The following is a 20,269-nucleotide window of genomic DNA, read 5'->3' on the forward strand; positions in this document are numbered from 1 at the left end:
AGTAGTAAGCAAGCAATAACAAATGCTTCCTCACAGAAGCAAAGCACCCTGCTAACCATCAGCCATGCAGATATGACTGAGAGTGGAAAAGAAAATATGGGGGAAAATATGAAACCAGTTCCAGCTTTCATTCTGTCCTTAAGTGAAATACGACCTCATTTTCTTCTTTCAGCACAGCACAGTGGCATTCATGTGATCCTGGAGAAGGTCATTTGCTGATAGCAATTTTATTATTCGAGGATATCCACCACAGTCATGAGCATCAGTCTGAAACAAGATTTTGAAAAGCCTTGCCTGAGTTACACTTCACATATGCATGTCTTATAATAAGCCAAAAAGAATAAGGGATTTTTAGTTCTGTGATTTTCTTAGCCCCAAGAAATTTCTTTGTGAGACATATGTGGGAATATAATACCTTCAATCCAGTCAGACTTTGTCTGCCTCCAGACTCTGAAAGCATTAGAGAAATATAAATTAGAAAAAATTGGCATTGGCCTTGATCTTTGCTTTGCCACCTAAGATGCTTTCCAGGGTCAGCCTTGAAATTCAACACAACACCATTCTGTTGGAAGAAAGCAAAAGTTGCATAGTAGAGCTATTTTATTTTTAAAAATATGACTGTTATAGCTTAATTTTTTTAAATGGCCACATAGGACCCAACCTATTTTTAAACAACTGAATCTTTTCATTCTAAAGTCTCTGCCTTTTTTCCATCTATCTGCAGTTTTCTTTTTATAATGTTCTTGACTAAGCAAAGTTAAAGTCAATATTCATACAGCATACTGAAGCTGACATCGTAGGCCTTTGTTTCAAGAGGCCATTTGTGTTGTGACAGGCTAAGAACAAACTACAGTTACACTGCTGTTCTTACCAAAGACAGGCAAAACTAGGCCAAATCCTATAGGACTTACTCAAGCAGAACTCCAAATAACAATTTGCCTCAATTCATCTAAGAACAGTCAGAAAGGGAGTTTAGCAGTTCCATGTTTTTCACAGTGTACTCTGAAAAACCCAGGTAACGCTTTTTGCAGCCATTGCTCATGCATGGTTCAAAAATGTCTCATTCAAATGTAAAAACTCAGCTAAAAATATATATCAGAATTTCCTTTGATATAAAGTTCCAATTATATGTGAGATGAAACCTAGTAAATAGAAGATTTCCCACTAGCTGAAATTAAGCTAATTTGTGTTAACAATGAGCAGTGAATAAGATGGTCTGAAAAATGTTCACTGCCTTGTGAACTTAATCTGCAACAGCAATTGCACATTAGTCTCCTTGAATTGGCAACATATCTATTTGTCAAAAGAATTAAATCATAAAATCCAGAGTATTTTGTTACATGTGTTTTCTTAGTCTTTTTCTAGTTGTAGATGCTCATGTAAATCTTCTATCAGGAGGCTGCATTACTTTTTAAGGAGTGCAATAATTCACTTATGCACATAAACTTTTTATGGTAATACATCCCCATTTCATCTACATTTTCCAAGAACTTTAACTTATTCAAAGAACATTCAGGTTGTATATGGAGTGCAGCATCCACAATGCTTATTTTTTTTCCCCAATTTCTAGCTACATTACCTGAAGCAGATGAGGTCTTGGGATATGCCCATGATTATGTTTTGAGTCAGTGCATGAAACAGGATTAATAAGAGACTTTTACTAACCTTCAGTCACCGCTCTGTAAACAGAAATTATTCCCAGTGAGTGATTTAGACTAAGTTCAAGGTTATAAGCTTGACTCCTTTAATTCAGTTTCCTGCACCAGAAAAATAAATTACTCGTTATTACTTACCAGGAAGGTAATGTACCTGCAACATAACAAGGTGATCCTGCAGAGGAAGTAACATAGACTTCTCTGGACATCAAAAACATGCAATAATATTTTATTTCTCCCTTGGTAGGGAATCAAAGAGAGCCTTGGGTACTCCAGTTCAAACCACATCACAGCTGAAGTGTCCAAAGAGAATCTAAAGTTTCAGATTCAACCACTGCTATGTAAAACAATGCCACAGCAACATTCCCATGTCAAACCCACAATTTTTATAGCCAGCTGAATAGCTCTTTCAGGCAACGAGCAACCAGTTCAAATATATACCTTATTCCAACTAAAACAGAGATCCACTGTATATCTGTTCATGGAGAGTACTTAGCCTAGACTCTAATCTCTAGAAACTGGCATAATTTGAAGGCACTCAAGAGAAAAAATACTCAAATTACAGACTGTTAAAATAGGAAATATGCTGGAGTTCTATTGGCATGCTTCGTTGGACACTTTTCCAGTTATGTTGCTGTCCAAATATAACTGCTTTGTGTATTAGTTTGAAAGGCATTAGGGGTCACATTTTCTGTACATGAGCTGAGATGAGGGCTGCAGATCTAACTTGCAAAAATAAAGATGACAGGTCTCAAGAGTACTCCCCCTAATCCTGTGTATGGAAAGCTCTTTTATGGGTCTACTGTGACGGATATAGGGACAGAGCTGGCTTTATATGGAGGAGGGGTAGAGATAGGATCTTTGTGTTCTGTTGATGTCTTAGGCTGCTTCCTACTTTTCCTCCTTTTATAGCTTCAGGAGATTACCCTAGCTATCCCAAAAAACAGTTTAGCTCCAGATGGGGACAAAGCAGGACAGAATAATAGTATTGTCTCCTTCAGTCCCTAGAAAAGCTGAGCGTGTGTGAAGACAGCTCACACCCATAACAACTCATACAAGCTTGCTCTTTCTTTCTGTCTTCTCCTATTGCAAGCAAAAGATGTTCCAGACTGTGCAAAGCAGGATGAATATCAAAGCATCCCATGACTGATGGCTCTGTCCTCCAGTTTCCTGAGTTTTGTTCACAACTGAATAGGAAAATATTTATTCTTAGAGTCCTTGCCCTGCAAAGCAGCTGAGGTTCCTCTTTCCAACACTGTTCTGAATCACTTAGAGCAGGCTTAAACAGTCTGTGGAGCTGACAGTACTAAGGTGAGGAGAAAAAATAAGTTGACTTTGAAGTTCTGTATTTTCCCCAAGACAAGGAAGAAGGGAGAAGGCTAGTATCTAACTAGTAAAGGTGATCACATTCTTCAGTACTGTGTTGTTTTTTGAAAGTTTGTATCTAGCCATATCTTACAATTTCTGAGGCCTGATTTCACTGTGAGTTCACAACACCAGGAATATTTTAGGAACCTACTGCTTGTGTTTAGACCTCCAAATGCCTTGAAAAGAACCTGTCCAGAATAGAGAGCAAAAGGTTTAACTTTATGTGCTTGAGCATAAAACTGAAGAATCATTTAAAAATCCTTTATTTTCTCAAATATTCCGTAATGGTGTCCTTGACCCCTTTTGCCTCAGGACATACAAGAACTCCAGTTTTAACTTATTGTGTTATCCTTTGTGAGGCTGAAAACAAAGGATGTTTTCTTCCCAGTTACATCAGTCTAATTGTGGACTTGACTTACAGACATCATATTTTAGAGCAACTTTTCAGTTATCTGTTCTCAAAATGAATTACCTAAATCAAATAACACATTAAAATATAAAACAAATTATTGTTGTCTTTACGTTGGTTTGAATTCACATCTCAGGCTGTACAGAAAAAATACCTTTCTTGCATAGATAGGGTCTCTGAATGTAAATATCTAGCAATGATAAATATATAATTATATTTTATATATTTATATATAAATGTATATATAAAAATAAATAAAATAAATAATTATAAATAAAAAATAAAAGAGTCTGATTTACTTCTAAAAACTCACAGTTTGGGAAAAGTCACTAAAAATGGTTAAAGGCCTTGAACTTTGCTGACTAGCACTCTGCAGTTTCTGATGGAAGTTCCATGGAAGGAAACAAACATGTCCCTGTCCTTTGGGTACCAGAGGAGGAATTTATGGGCTAACTTTCCTTCATGTAAAGCTGCACTCCCAATCCTTACACAGAAATGTCTACTGCTAGAAAAAGCTGTTTGAATGGTGTTTCAGTAATTTTGAATAATTCAGGCCTGCACATTCACCTGGACTCCAGAGCAATCTGAAGCTTGGAACTGGGACATTAGAGCTAAAATAACATAATTGGAATTACATATATGACCTTCTAGGATCTGGAAGCCTGCTGCTCTCCAGGTCCCTAGCTTATTCAGGAAATTATCTTCTTTATAATGTTGACATTCACATACACAAATGGAAATCTGTAGTGTTTCCCGGACCTGACACTGAAACCCACACAAAAGGGAGCAGCAGGCTCAGGATGAAATGAAGTGCTAAAGGAAATAAGAATAATAATCTTGAATTTCATTTATTGTTCTTCTTTAAATCTTTGTTTGGCAATGTTTCTATGAAAAGATTGAAGTTTAGTGTTTCACACATATTTAACACCTGGTTAAACACTGTGTAAACCCATGGCAGTGGCCAAATACACCTCATTAAGGAAAACTTGTGACTACTGTCCTAATTAAGTCCCAGACTTTTCTATGTGCTATCCTGAATTGGTTCTCTAGAAGCTTTTATAATAAAGCATCTATCCCAATTAAATGTGTCCAAATTAAGGGAAATACATTTTATTGAAATAACCACCGCCATCTGTGATTCTTTATATGGTTTGAAAATGTGTTTCTAATAATGCTGTTTGCAGGACAGCAGAGGGCGAATGTTTTTACAAAGTAAAACAAAAACATTGAATTGTAAAAGAGAATTCTTCTTGACACCTGTCAGTATTTTGTCCTGTGGCTGATATGTCCCTCGCTTTCTTGACTTCCTTCATGTACTGACTCACTCTCACCAGCGTCTCGGCAACATTCTGGCTTTGTATCTTCTGCAGAGTGCTACAGGCCGAGTATCTTTTACCTCCCTTCTTTCACCCCCAGAGGTCAGAAGTTCATTTACATTGATTTGGAGCAGCCAGCTTCAGCAACAATTTGTGAAATAACATTATATTAAAGAAAGCATGGTTGATTATGTTAGAAACTAGAGGGAAGAATTAAATGATGCAAAAGTTGAACAGGACAACCTTTCCTGTGGCAACTGCACAAAATCGAGCTCACCAGGTTACAATCTCATAGTTATCACTGATGCATTCAAGCACACTAGAAAAATGTATCAGTGCTTATCTGAACTTTCTTCTCATAATATGGTCCACAGATCTGTTACAACAGGAACTGCAGCCAGAAGCAGCTTCAGGGAAGTACAGTTCTGGCAGTCATGAGCAGCAGGGAAATGTTTCACCTTTTGAAGCTCCCCTCAGCTGAGAAAACTCTCCCTTGTTAGGATAACTGAAATAAAATTTTTTTAAGTCGTAGGTTTTGTTAAATATATTTTGAGGACACAAAAAACAAGCAACTGTTTTGCTGACTGCAGAACATTGCTAATTCTACTCAGTGATGACAGCATTTCCAAACCTTTGCATGGCAATTCCAGCTTTCTGCTAGATGTGTCAGAATATGTTGTCCGTATGAACTGATAAAAGGAAATCTTCAGCTTAGCCCACACACATTTTTGCATTTCTCTTTTTGGAAGCGCCACTGATCTGTCACTGGGGAAATACGTTCCTCAAAGGAGAAGAAACAGAATTATTTTTTCAATACAGTAATTCAAAATTAAGTATACTGTACTTAAGTATGTCTTCTGCAGGCAAAGACTCCTGCTATAAGACAGAAAACTGCACACTCTGAGGCTGGCTTGTCAGTGTGCAGAATCTGATGTACTTGGTACATTGTAGTCTTTAATAAAAAAGACAAGGATACTCCGCTTTCAGATCGTCATCATTTTTAAAACTGGTCTTAGATGCCTCACAGAGTTCAATATTACTTGAATTTCTTTAGTCAGTAGCTGCCAGAAAGTTTGAAAAAAATTGTCAGAATTAAGAGTTAGTAAGAATAATAGTTGGTATCATTATAGAAATCTGTCAACTTCAGGTTCAAAAGCCTATCACACTGAAGAAAAAACTGTCATTGATAAGCATAAATCATGGATCAGAAGTGCAAGGGCACCAATTGCAGTGTTTCAGTCTGTGCATGGCGCAGTCTGTTTGAAACTTCGCACCATGCGAGTAATGTTCGTGGCCTAGGAAATTCTTTAATACCAATACATGAACAAAACTGTTCAGAACAGAGAAATCCACCTCTACCACAGGGATGCATTCATGGGATGTGTTCATATTTGTCCTGATTAGTAAATCAAATTGTCACATTCAACACCAGTCTCTAATCGACTGGAGGAGCTGTGCTCTCTCTTTCCAGTGCTTGTTCTAAGAATGGAAGAGCATCGGTTTCCTCAAAATGTCTCATTTCCCACATGTCAATTGTGAGACCACATAATATATAACCAGAACTGACAGGAGTCAACAGCCATATCGATAAAAGTGTGACGCAGTGTTTTGAAAGAGGAATGGAGGGCCAGAGGCGAGAGCAAGGAAGAGCAGGCATGACAGCCTTGAGGCAGCCTGAAACAAGGGAGGAGAGCTATGGAAACAGTGTCAGACAAGGAGCAGGAAACTAAAAACAGGGAACAGAAACTAATCACTATATTTAGGGAGGGATTCAAAGACAGTAGAACCAGGAAAAGAAGACATATGAGAGTGAGACGGTTATGAAAATAAGGTTAGAAGTGGTATAATAGAAAACTGCTCTAGAGGAAGTAGAGTGAGCTAGGGGAGGTTAGAGACTGAGGCAAATATCACTAAATATGAGGAATGGGTAAGGAAGGGAGAGTTTACCTGACACTTTAGTTAACTGTTGATGAAAGCAAAAAGCAATAGAAACAGAGAATGAGGAAAACATTTGGGGAATGATAAGTAAAGAAGGAATGTGAAAACATTGGCACATAAGAAAGAGTAGACAAGAAAGGATACTCTAATGCAGGCAAAAATAAAAAATAATTCCAAACCCAAAACAAGCGAAACAAAAAATCAAAACCCAACTTTCTTGTCTTAAGCTATCAAGGTAGGAGAAAGAGAAGAGGTGATCCATTGTTCACATATCCTTTCCTTACACAAAAGACTGTACACTGCAAATGATAGAAACGGCAGAGTAAATTTTGTTACCACAGTGCATGTTGCTGCAAAACTAATCCTCTTCTGGATGCACATGTTAATTCCTCCAGAGGTGACCTTGTCATGCACAACTACATTGAAGAATCACTACAAATGCTTCCAAATGTATTAGAAAACTTCCATTTATCCTCCTAATGAGCTTTAGATTAGTCCTGTAATTGTAGTGACTTACACTTGCTTTGTCTGAAACCTTCCACAGTAAACCATTCTTCCTGGAAACCATTCACCAAACTTACCTGAACACACACCAGTATTAATTGGCATATTCATATGAAGTAACAGAGACATAAGCACAACATAAGCCTTGCAATGTGATGTAATCCTCAGTGTTACAGATGAAGAAGCTCTTAGAAAGACATTTGGGGACAAAGGCGTTTTATTGTAGCGTAGAGATTCAAGCACATGTCTGTACTGCTTCTAATTATGATTTTGCCATCAACTGGATTCATTGTCCCAGGAGTTACTTTGCATTTCAGGTTAGTAGGTATATTTTGATTTCTACATATTTTATAGGAATGATGCAAATCTTTCCTAAATAGTAGCTTTATCCTGGAACAAGATAAGAAAATGCAACTTTTAAAGGAAAGTAAGAGTAATGTTAGAGAAAGTGTTTCTATAAAGAGCTCTAAAGATTTCTGTGTATTCACTGCCTATTCAAATCTCTCAGTCTCTCTCCATTGATTTTAACAGGCATTGCATTAGACTGAAAGTTGAAGCATTCAGTTAAAAAAATATGATGTAATCTGTGGACCACTGCATTCTCAACATTGTGATCAGGCCACAAAGAATGTAGCTTGAAACAAGTGCCAGACATTTTTGAAGAAAATGGGTGCAATTTCAAATCAGTTTAATGGAGCAGCCATTTCATGAAGCAGTTAAGCAGCTGCTCACATGTGTATTTCACTCATCTCAGCAAAATTGTTCAAATACTTGATTTTCTACTACTCATATACAGAATTGCACTTACAAATGGTCATGCTTTGCCTGTATTTAATCCGTTCTTCCTTAGCTGTGCAAACACGTGATACTCATTGCAGGATGCTTACTATGTAGGAGGCCACAAAATGTGCAGCAAAGTTGCCTGGAACCTAATGTGTCCAAACACAGTAATACTATTTATAAAAAGTAAGCTGCAAAATGACAAATGAAAGAAAATTACTATAAACTGGGTGTAAGTATATGAACTATAAATTGGGTTAGAGGGAAAATGGGCTCAAATTTCCCCTTACTCTCCTTACCAAGCTACACAGAGCCCAGTGAGGTAACTCAAGGTAGATGTAAATAATTTAGTTCCTAACTGAAGAATTGTATCTTATTGCTATTCATTCTTTCTAGGCATGGAACACATTTGTTTTTCCCCACTAGACTGTTTAGTAAACCACAGAGTTATCCAGTTAGTGATCAAACCTTATGTTGTGGTTTAACCCGGCAGGCGGCTAAGCACCACACAGCCACTCACTCACTTCCCCTCCCCCCAGTGGGATGGGGGAAAGAATTGGAAAAACCCCTAAAATTAGATTACTTACATGCCAAAATAACCACATTAACGGCAAATAATTTAGAAGGAAATCACAGGCACTGAAACCAGTTCCCTCTCTCATGGGTGGGAGAGCAGCTGCCTCTCAGACCATGGCTGTGCCAAGGATACTTTACGCTCTGCAGATGGTTCCCTTCCATTTCAAGTCTGAAGACAGAGGTGTGCTGAACCAGCCTTTTGTAACATTCTTATTGAAAAGTTAATAGCCAACAACCAAATTTGAACAAAAAATCATGGTGGAATATTCCCCTTAAATATAAAAATGTATTGATGGTCTTTTAGCAACAGTAACTAATTTGGTATTTCCTAAACAAGGGCTTGATTGATGATACTTGGAAGGGATAATGTTTTTAAATGTTAGAACTGGAATGGAATTAAATCATTGTTGATTGTAGTGCATGCCTGCTCACACCAGTTATCATCCTTCGCCTGTCTGAAGATTAATACTCTGTATATATACTGTGAGGGGAGAAAGATGAAGCAAATTCCTTTCCTGCATTTTTTTAATTCAGTCGGATTTTTTTTTTGTCTCTGGTAAAAGAATTTTATTCCCAGCATTTTATGTGCAGTAGCTGCAGGAAAATTAGTTGAAAAAACTGTGTCCACAATGTGTAGCACTTCTAGTCATAAAGATGTGAGCAGTGAAAGCCAGATCCTGTGCAAGCAGAAATTTTCCATAGTGCCAGTCAGTGCCCAATGTGCAGGGCTGTGTGCTCTCTTGCAGAGGTATATTATAGTCAAATATATCACTGCAGCAAGCTTGGTGTACACCTCATGCAACAGGAACCTTTTGGGGATGGTATATAAGAATAATGAAAAGGCCTGACAACAGGATGTCCTTTACCTGAGGAACTGAAAATAATCACCCCCTGAAGGCAGAAGGAGAATTTTAACAGCTGTTTGTACAGGTTAATTTTTGTCTTCGTTTCTGATGACCATTTACAAACAAGTGTCATTGTGTAGCACAAATACTTCCTATGGCTTCGAAATTAAGCAGGTTTCTTTTAGCAATGAGAAACACACCACAACTGTGAAATGCCATTGCAGATCTTGCTAGCAGAAACACGGAAAGAAATGTTCTTTAGCCTTCTGTATCAACAACAACTGTCTCTGTAAACTAATTTGTGCTTTGCTTAATGTTAAAATCACAGCTGGCTTTAAATAAATAGGTGGCACGAATGAAAGGGACTGGAGAATTCACATGGAGAGCAACAGAATGGAGTCTGAGGCAACTCCTTGTTCCTACAAGTTACTCCACACCACTCTCATTTGTTAACCCACAAAGAAATTAATGGAGCCTGCAAACTGCAGAACTCCAAACCATAAAGTCCTGCTGTTAGTACTTTATTTTACATGTACTGAAGTGATTTCCTGGTAGGTATTCTTAGTAAGTTAAAATGGAATAATAGTTATAATGTGAAAGTAAACTAGTCTATGCTCCTCTGCAACATGTAGACCTAACTACTTTAGCATTGAATAGATTCAATCCATATATAAGCAAGTGATACAGAGATGGCAGGATTTCAATTCTGTATTTGCTTTGCTGGTCTTTTCCAGCATTTTGTGGATATCCATTTCTTATCATTTATCCCTTTAGTATTATTTCTAATGAGGGCACTGCCTCTGCCAGATCTGCTTGTGTACTGTAAACTTTCATCAAATTGCCAAAATTATATCACTCTTCATTTGAGCCTTTCCCCACTCAATTTAGGAAAGATAAAGGCATCTTTGTTCTTATCTGCATACATACATACCGGGGTTTTTTTCATTATTTCTAACCATAAGGAGTATTTTTTGGATGAGATTTCAAAAATTTCCTTTCTGTCAGACCTTAGGGCAACTACAATCGTAGATGTAAACTGACAGACATTAACACTTTTTTTCAAATTAAAGCATCATGAAATGCTAAAATTTCCATATACATTCCCTTCAGATAACTCACCTTGGGTAAGAAAGGGGTTCTGCCTCTAAAATTTAATAATATGCAAAGCAATGTCTTGTCATAGTATCTAAAAAAATTGTGTAAACTGCTCCCCTTCTCAGTGCCATAAGATAGGATCTCCTCTAATGTTTCAGAAGTCATAAGAAAGGCTTTTGCTAATAGCCCCCCAAAGCAAAAGGGATATGAGAAGCATCATTCCAAATCTGTGAGTAAGCACTTAGCATATTTTGCATATATTTTACAGTAGACCTCTAAGATAGACATAAATTTTACTACTTCTTATTGGCTGTGATCTGAGACTAGCAGCCAAACTTTTAATATGAGTACAAAGTAGCACCTGTTTCTTTAATAGTATCATTTCTTGACCCACAGTGAAATTTTGATTCTGCCTCTTTTAAAAACATTTTGGCTCTATACCTGTGGATGTTTTTTTCAAGTGACTGCTTTATGAGACGTGGTCAGTGTGTTTAGTGCATTAATGAGCTGCATGTCCCAGCCGTTGTAGGCAATTGTTCAATGGTGTAAATCTCAGTTTTCCTTTTCCAGAATCATACGTGGAGAAGGCAGCAATGGGAGTTGCTCCAGAATTACACCATTTAGACAAGATAAGACTGCTTCTGGCTTTATTCTAGACTAAGTTTCCCCATGTGTAGGATAGCACATGGTGAGGGGGAGGTTCATAATAAATTGCACACTTCAGAGGACAAGGTAAAAATATTTTTTTTTTCTCATTTGCAATTTATGTTTGTGTCTCATTGGCAAAATCCCATCTCTGTAATGTTACACAATTACATATTTCTAGCTGAATGCTGGGTAGAGCACTCACCAAATTAGTCATCTATAAAGATACTTGGCAATCACTAAAAATCAGAATAGAACACCCAGAGGGTGAACATACTTCAATTTAGATATTTCAAATTAAGAAACACATTCTTGTTCTGTTTTGGTTTTCAGGATGCCAAAGAACATGTTCTGGGCATGATTTGTACTGAAAACTAGAGAAAATTCCACTTTTTCCTATCCCATAAACCTGCTAATCATTTATAGATAAGATCATCAGAGCAAGCTCAAGTCAGGATGTAAATCTTTGTGTCATTAGTCAACCATTTATGAAAATGTTTTTAAAAGCTCTGTCATAAGTAATAATATCAATTCTAACACTGTGTCCTTGTTTTCTTTATTTTTTCTTTTAAAAAGGGCCAGTGAAAAGAAAGGTTAATTAAAAGTCTATTCTTTAAAAATGTCTTTATAAGACATAAACCTACTTTCCAAACAATGCCTATCACACAAGAAATATTCCAGAAAGCTGATTTTTTGTAATTATATAAAAGTCAACTTGTTCAGAACTCCCCACAATTATCGCTCCCAATCTATGGAACAGCAAAAATTATTAAGTAGCTAGAGAAGCTTTGTTATGAAAAACATAGCAACTTTTGCACAAGCAATATATATATATCTGTATGCATGCACATGCACAAACACAGGCACAGCAAAAGAGGTGTCCAGCATTTGTGCTTTTATCCTGTGTTTGAGATAAATAGAAATCTCTGATTTAATTTATTGGGAGTACCAGCCTAAATTGTTAAAAATTGACTAATTAGCTGAATTCAAGGCACTAAGAAGATTTTGATTTTCAGAGGGAAGTTCAGTTTGAAAATTAAGCTATGACCATTTTTTATGGGAGCCACCTCTTCAAAGTGCAAACGCCAAAAATATATCTGAATCAGGCATTAAAAATAAGGCCTGTGAGTGAAAGCTCTGATGCACAAAGCTCAGAATTTTGACATAGTGTAGGAGAAAAATTAGACACTATGGGTACTTTGATGCCATAGAGAATTACAATACCATTAAAATATGAATACAAAAATAATTTTCATCCAAAATCCAGCTACAATGAAAATGTAACTGTAAAAAGTCTTCTACCAGAAGTCCTTGCTTCATTTTAAAGCTCTTCTTAAAAATATTATTCTCTGAAAGATCTCTAGATTAAGAAAAAAGAGAGTAGTTTTAACCAACCAGTATCTATACCATTATCTTTTCCATCACATCTTATTTCATACACTTTCTGTCCATTAAACAAAACTTACTCTGTCTTCCTATTTCTATTCAGCAGCCAAAATCAGAACATACAAATCAAATAATATACAGCAAGTTTCCATTCTTCAATAAGAAGCCAGGCTATTCTCTAGGCTATAATATTCCTGACAGCATGCGGTGTGAAGGCCCAGCCCTATCTGCTGCTGCAAAATAAGAGCTCAACTGACACTAAGAAATACTGGCTGTTGCCAGACTCTTAGACAAACATTTTAGGGAAAAAGGAGCTTACACATACGTCCTGAGTCTTTGGTCTTAAGTAGCTTGTTGCCTGCATGGTCCAGCACTTCTGCGTCTGTTGTGGATACTCAGTACCACAAGTGCTGTCTTTACCCCAAGGCTGAAGGAGAAGCAGCTCTATTTTTTCCTTTTTCCATACCAGTGAAAAAAAGGCTTTCCATTTGAAGATAGCTGGTTAAGGATGCTATTGAGAGAAGTTTCGAACAAGAAGAAAGCTTCAGTGTCCTTCTCTGAATACAGTAGAATAAGTATAGCACTCAATTTTCTCATCGTTCCTGTGTAAGAATGGTGTGCGGTTTGGAGGATTAAAGCCAAATTCTGATCTCACTGATGTTAGATGAGATACCTCAGTGATGAATGTGGTTCTTGGCTTCCCAAGCAGCCGTCAGAGTCAATGTGTTTCTAATAAGATGGAGACTCAGTAGGGGCCAGGTGCTCTATTAGTTTAAACTGTTAGAGTAGCAGGAGTCGTGTAGAAGGTTAGTAGATGGAAAATGTTTTCTGCCTTCCCTAAACTCATACTTCTGGTCCAGAAATTCAGTTGCTGAAGCCCAGCATTTGTACTGGCTGAGCTTCTGACTAAGGCTTATTTTATAAGCCTTTTATATAATAGTAATAAAGAAAATACTTGATGTTGTACAGTTGCAAGAGATCTCAGTTTCAACCAATTAATTTCTTGCTCATTTGGTTTGGGGCAGAATTCTACCTGTTCCTCTCCAAGTAATTATTTTCCTTGTATTTTCAAAAGTACTCTTGTACCTACTATTTACATAAATCTTTAGTTCAAAGGTAGCTGGTGTTCATTATATGTGCTACTGAACAAAATATTTAATGCAAGCTAAACACAAAACCTGTGGCTGGGTAATAATGCTGTAATGGAACAAAATGTATTACAAGATGAAAGTTAAGTGAAGCTTCACACAGTCAGACCTGAGTAATTTCAGACCACGGAGCTGTAAAAAGGCTGGCAAGCAGTGGTGTGATTTGCTGTTGTATTGATGGCTATCCTGATGGAGAGAGCCCAGTCACATCTTGTAATCATTCCATAAGCATTTCTGGCAGCCATGCAGCACCCTGAGGACCACTGCTGGGGTGTCCGCAACATCAGCCTTTTGGCACTGGCCTCTATTTCCAGAGCAGGGAAGCTGCTCACCAATAGTTAGACTTCAGAATAATGTGGTGTATGTGCTACTTGGCACAGCAGAGTGGGGTGTTTTGCTTTGACAGCACGTGCAGCAGTGCTCAGCACCTCTAATCCCTCAGCTGTCCTCCCCAGAAAGCCAGGCTATGTGCATAAGCAATGCCATCGTCCTAACCCTCTCCTCTTCATAAATCTTGCCCATAAATCCCCAAACCAATCCTGTACAGGAGAGAGAGACTGGGGAGAAAGCTGCAAGTATACCCATAGACAACACAAACTGAAAGAAACCCGGTTACCAGTAAACTCTTTTTCTTTGAGTGCATATTTATACATGTATTTACACAGTACGTGACTTCAGGCAGTACCTCCAGCATACCACTGTGTAGCTGGAGAAGTGCCCTGGTGTCCTTTAAATGAATGAAGACAGAAGGACTCTTTTCTTCATGACAGAGCAGTCTTGTGCGTAAAAGTATCTGTATTTGTGTAGCTCAGTTACAGAGTGGGTGAATGGAGTCCAGATGGCAGCTTTGCAATTTGCAGAGATGAAAACATCCCACAGAGAGATCACTAGTACCATCTGAGCTGTAATGGAGGTTCAGATCATACTGTGCTGCCCTGCCTTACTGACACTTAACAGCTTTAAACATCATCTGTGACCTACTGAGTCTCTCTGGAGATAACTGACCCTTTACAAGCCTTGAGACACAAATTTCAGAAGACAGGTAAAATTTTGTGGTTTTCATCCTGTCCAGATTTTAAAAATATTTTAAAAGATCCATAGATTGTATAGAACATGCAAGAGTAGTTTAGGCAATAAAAATCATAGATTAATTTTTCAACTAGGATGGAAACTGGACTTTCTCTCAGAGAGACATCCAGGAGTAGTACTAAGCATGACGTTTTCAGATTTTAAAAAGGGCTGTTTTCACTGAGATGAAGGAGGGAGCTCCATGCTGATCTGTGAGGGACAAATTCAGCTCCTTCAAGGACCAGGGACTGCTAATGTGGCAGAGGCACTCACTAACATATCAGGGAATGCCGTTGTAGTAAAGCAAGAAAGGCCAGAGCAGCCTCTTACTGTAAGAACTGCTTTTCTTACTGAAAAGATCCACTGACTGCTCCTTGCCTGGGCTGATGGCTTTACTGTTCAGTCCCACATAACCATAGGCTAGGTGGTTTTGTGGCAAAAATGTACCAAATGGAACATGAGATCAAGTTATCTTTTTAGGAATATAAACATATAATCCTTTCTACTACTGTCAGCTAAAGCATTTGCCGTATGAGGTGCTCATATGCTCTACATGTGAGAACTAACCTCACTGCCTTAACATATGAGGTGCTGCTGTTCAGAAGTGCAGGTGGTGAACCTGAACTGAGAAGGTCTGGTAGCAAGGATAGGAGCAGGATAAGCTGCCCATGTAATAGGAGAGGACAAGGAGGGTAAATGTTCTGACTACAAATTTTGGAAACAGTGCAGCAGCTCTGTTCCTGCAGTAGGGAGGAAGACAATGATGTGTGTGGGCCTCACAGTGTGAGTGTAAAAACCATCAACTTCTTGAAAAAGAGGATGAAAAAACCACAATCTCACTTGCATTACAAATTGACAGAGTCCACCACATTAACACATGCTTTGCTTTTCTTTTGTAGTCTATTTATATTTTTATATGTTCTTATTTAAAAAGTAACTACTCACAATTAGTTCTATATCATTAGGGAGAAATTAGCTCCCTTCCAAAATAACTAGCTCTTATGCCAGAAAGTAAAAACATGGGCAAAAGCAGGAACAATATATGTATCTTTTCAGGAAAGTTCCGTAATCTTTTCCAGTCCACAAATGTTGACACTCAAAGCAACCAGACACTTACTTTGCACATGCTATATTCGTGTCCCGAATTCCAGTTCAATATGCAAACTACTAGGCTGTTTTCTTCCCTTTGTTTCTGAACACAGGCAAGGTAGGAAACAATTTATTTTTTTCACTATACACATTTTGAAAAGTCCTAGGAACAGACACTTCATACCTTAAAATAACTTTATACCTCCTTTTTAAATTGAAAAATGCAACAATAATTCCCTGCTCATGATAGTCTCTTTTCTGAATGAACCAATGTTCAGATATGGCTCACAGTGAGCATTCATGAAATTAAATGAAGAAATTAAAATTACTTTATTGCAATATATAAAGTGGCTAGTTAGGGGCAGGGAGAACACAAAAATCACAATAAGAATAAAATTATGAGATCATTAAGTAGTTTTACCCAGTAAAATATCATTTGTTCTGGAAACAGAATTTCTATTCTTTTAATATCTTCAAAGTATTTGTGTTTAACTGTATTTTTTATTGTTTGTATGTGAACATTATTATACACTGCTGTACACTTTGCAGTTCTAATCTCATACTGGCAGATAAAAGTTAAGGTATTTTAATGATTTGGAAACAAGTTAAAATTTTACTATTTCATGATTCTGTACAACTGAAGACTTTTCAAATGTGTTTTTCTGCAGTACAACTTGGCACTCTGTAAATGAAAAGTGTAACTATTTGATCCATTGAACCAAGCATCTGAAAATCACCAAAAAACTAAAAAGGCAAAGCCTTGTGAACAAAACTGTTATTAACTTCCATTGAAAGACATTATATAGAATAGTATATTTTCACTCTGAAAAAGGGTAACATGATTATAATTTGGGAGGAAAGAAGGCCTAAATCAGAAGGAAAATATCTACCCAGATAAATCTTTTTACTCAGTATGTGATTATCACACTACCAGCACATTACAAAATGGGACAAATTCACTTACCCTTCCTGGAGGAAATGGTATGAAATAAGGAAAGCCTATTTATCATAAATGTCCAAGAAACAAATCTTATAGAAAGCAATAGCCCTGTACTGAATAGTATTAGAGAGGTTAGGGTGCCAAAGATTTCAGAAGTAGTTGAGGTTGAAAAACAAGTGCATCTGGAGATGTTTAAGGGAGAGGTCAGCTATAGGTCTCCAGATGGCTGAAAAAAAAGCTGAACAGAAAATAAGAACTGGTGTCCTTGTGAGAGGCATCATCTAAATTAATCAATCACAAACCTTCTGAAGTTCAAGTTTAGCTTGGAGAAGGTGTTCAGTTCACAGCTGATTTCTAGTGTATTGAAATTATTAAGCTGTAAACTTCAGAGTTTACTCTTAGGCTTTCTCAAAATCACAGGAACTACTGTATGTCAAGATTAGACACATGCTCTTTGTTGAGGAAAAACAGTTGTCCATTTGTCCAGCTGATGCAAATAAGGTCAAGGGAGTTCAACACCTGTTTTGGAAAAACACGCTCAATAGTTACCACATTTTGCTACAACAGGTGCTGAACTCATCTAACCTTGGTCATGCTAGAAAGACAACTGTTTTCAGCGCTATCTGAGGGGAGGAATAAGCTCTGGTATGTTTATCAGCAATATTTGTACTGTGGTTACATCTTTGCATTCTTCTGGAAATTTATAGCCAATGGGTCTGGCTAGGCAACTGAAGTTTCTTCAAAGGGATTTCTTTGGACTTAAAAGCTCTGTGTTACTTCAAGATGGGCAAATGAGGATGATACTTGCCTTTGCTCATACTTTTGCAAAATGATTCCTAGAACTGTCTAAGAAGCCTGGCTGCCTTATGAAACAACAAAAGGTGCTACAAACACAGTTTGTAGCATGACACTCTAATCTGTAGTGGCACAGCACAGTAAATTGCCTAGTCCCATAAAAGAGAAGTCATAAAAATAAGACAAATTTTTTGCAAATAAGACCACTAAATTACAGTTAAGCATTGTTACAACCAAATAGCTCATGTACAACTTCATAAACACTTCAACCGGTGCTCTTAAATTTCCAGATATATTTACTTTACTCCTCTAAAGCACATTAAAGAAAAAGTGTTCTTTGTTATCTGGGACTATTTGGAATCTTTAGCCGTTCACTTAACACATCATAATGTCTGTCATAGGCTTTCCTAAAACACCAGGGAAAAATGCATACCTCAGGAGAGGAATAAATCTCTTAAAAGGTATTAGTGTAATTAAGTAGGTCACCCTGTAGAGGTGAAGTGCCTGTTAGTATCGGTGGATTTTAGTCCTGATTCAGCAGAGTGCTGAAGCAAGTTCCACTAAAATCTGTAGGCAAATATATGTGCAAGTTCTTTTCTGAAGCACAGTCTTTAATTGATATGCTGCCTTTGGGGGATTTTGCCTTTCACTTCCCAGTGGAGAGTCAACCTTACAGCACATGACAGAGCCAGATGTCCGAACATAAATTATACGTCTGTCTATCAAGTTTATTGCTCCTTTCTCCTGGGTTGCCTCAGTGTAAATCCATTCTATCCCAAACATACATGTTTGAGAGTTGTGTTCGAAGCCTTGTATACCCTGTGACAAATCTGCAAGAAAGCAGAGCAATGAGTTAAGTATTTTCAAGCCTGTGGATGTTCACACAGAATCATAGAGAAGGGTTGAAGTTGGAAGGGACTTCTGGTGGCTGTTTAGCCCAATCCTTCCTGCTCAGAGCAGGGCCGGCTAAAGCAGGTTGCTCAGTGTGGTGTCCCATCAGGTTTTCAATGACCTCCAAGGAAGAGACCCCACAATATGCCTCAGCAACCTGTCCCGGTGTTATACCAGCCTTACAGTGAAAAAAGGCTTTTTCTTATGTTTAAATGGAATTTCCTATATTTCAATGTGTGTCCTCTCGCCGTTTCACCAGGCACCGCTGAGAAGCCTCCCCACCATCATATAGTTACACACACTGAGAAGATCCCTGTGAGCTGTCTCTCCCCCAGGTTGAACAATCCCAGTTCTCTCAGCCTCTCCTTGTATGTCACATCAGGAACTAAGATTAGGCTATTGGTGTCCTGTAAGATGTGGCTGACACTGTTTGCCTGAGGACCTTGCCCTGGAACCAGGTGGCAATCCTGCTGAGAAAAGTTCAAGTGAAAGTTTCTGGCATGCAGAGCCAGGCTTTAAGGGCTAGCAGCTAATTTTTTCTAGGGAATGCTAATTTAGAGTATGGACTGAGTCGTCCTGGAAGAAGGATTCTAGAAGTGGCCACCAGAGGCAGAATATATGATGTCTTTTATGGAATCTGATTGTGGTGTTTTTTGTAAAAATTAAACATTGTGAAGATGATGGACCAATAATTTTCACATTGTAGGTGAGCACTAGGAGACTGAACTGTCTTTCACATACATTACTGAAGACTGAAAGATTGCTTGCAAAATGTCTCTGTTTCTGAAGCATTTCATTTCAGTACAAGCTTCAGAAACAAAGCATGGATAAAGGCAAGCAAGGTTCATGAAGCACACAAAGCACAGCCCATCAAAACAACTGGCTTGTATACTACCGTTTTAGCTCCTAGATTCGAGTCCAAAGGGTGTTTGCTACTCTGACTCTGACAGCCCTTCACATGAGTCTTACAGACTGTAATATATGTCTCCTTGTAAGTCTCTGACATTCCCTGGCCACGTCTTCCCTGGCCAGTCACAGCTCTTTATTTCCTACTTTTCATTGCTAAATCTGTCTCATATTGGGGAAACTTTGAAAACAGTGAGGTAATCTGGCTCTGTCATTACAGTTGAAATTAATTTGTTTGCCTGACACTACTCTATAATGTTATTTAAATCCATGATAACACGTGAAGTATGCTTCCTTTACCTTTCTGTGTTCTGGCTCCTCATGGACATGGCAGCGGAACTAGTATTTCTGGTGTCCCTGTAGATAAGAATAGCCTGACATAAAAGATGGTTCTCAAAGGACTGAACAAACAAACTGAATGGTCAGAGGAGCTGACAGACCAGCTGTCACTGCACACAAAAGCCGGTGAAGGAGAAGGTATGTGAATTCTCCACTAGGCTGTGAAAATCTCATACTGTTCTGTCAAAGAAATTATTTCTCTTTTTTGATCCTAAAGATTAAACCATAATCACTGAAATGTAAGCATTTTATATTTCAGTCATTTCAGAAACGGCTTAAGAACACTTTCACTGTCATGCAAACAGGCAATGCTTACTAAGTATGCAGGTATTTCAACTTCCTGGTCTCCCAGCACCTGAGATGCTGTTCAGGTAGGAGGAGAGATGCTCCTGTGTGCTGAGTCACCTCTGTGCAGGTATCTGCAAAGTGCTTTGTGTGCTGGAAGTGCTCCAGGCACATGAGGGTTCTCATGCAGTTGCATGTTGCAGTTGCAGTTGAAGAATGTGCCTTTTGGCAGGCCTGTTTTCCAGAAAGACCTCACAAGGCTGAATGAGTGGACAAAAAAGTGTCGGCTGA

At 38.0% G+C, this 20,269-nt stretch overlaps 1 protein-coding gene across 2 annotated transcripts in view; it reads left to right on the plus strand.

Annotated features, from left to right (window-relative positions):
* The window catches only part of CDC42EP3 (CDC42 effector protein 3), a 68,838-nt gene extending 57,165 nt beyond the window's left edge, over nucleotides 1–11,673 (plus strand). For both annotated transcript variants that reach the window (XM_080407844.1, XM_080407843.1), the window contains exon 2: nucleotides 1–11,673. This exon is cut by the window's left edge and continues 27,106 nt beyond it. The gene's annotated coding sequence lies outside the window, so the exon portion shown is untranslated.
* The last annotated feature ends 8,596 nt before the right edge of the window (nucleotides 11,674–20,269 follow it).

This window comes from Falco punctatus, assembly GCF_963210335.1.
Source record: "Falco punctatus genome assembly, chromosome: 12".
NCBI lineage: Eukaryota > Metazoa > Chordata > Aves > Falconiformes > Falconidae > Falco > Falco punctatus.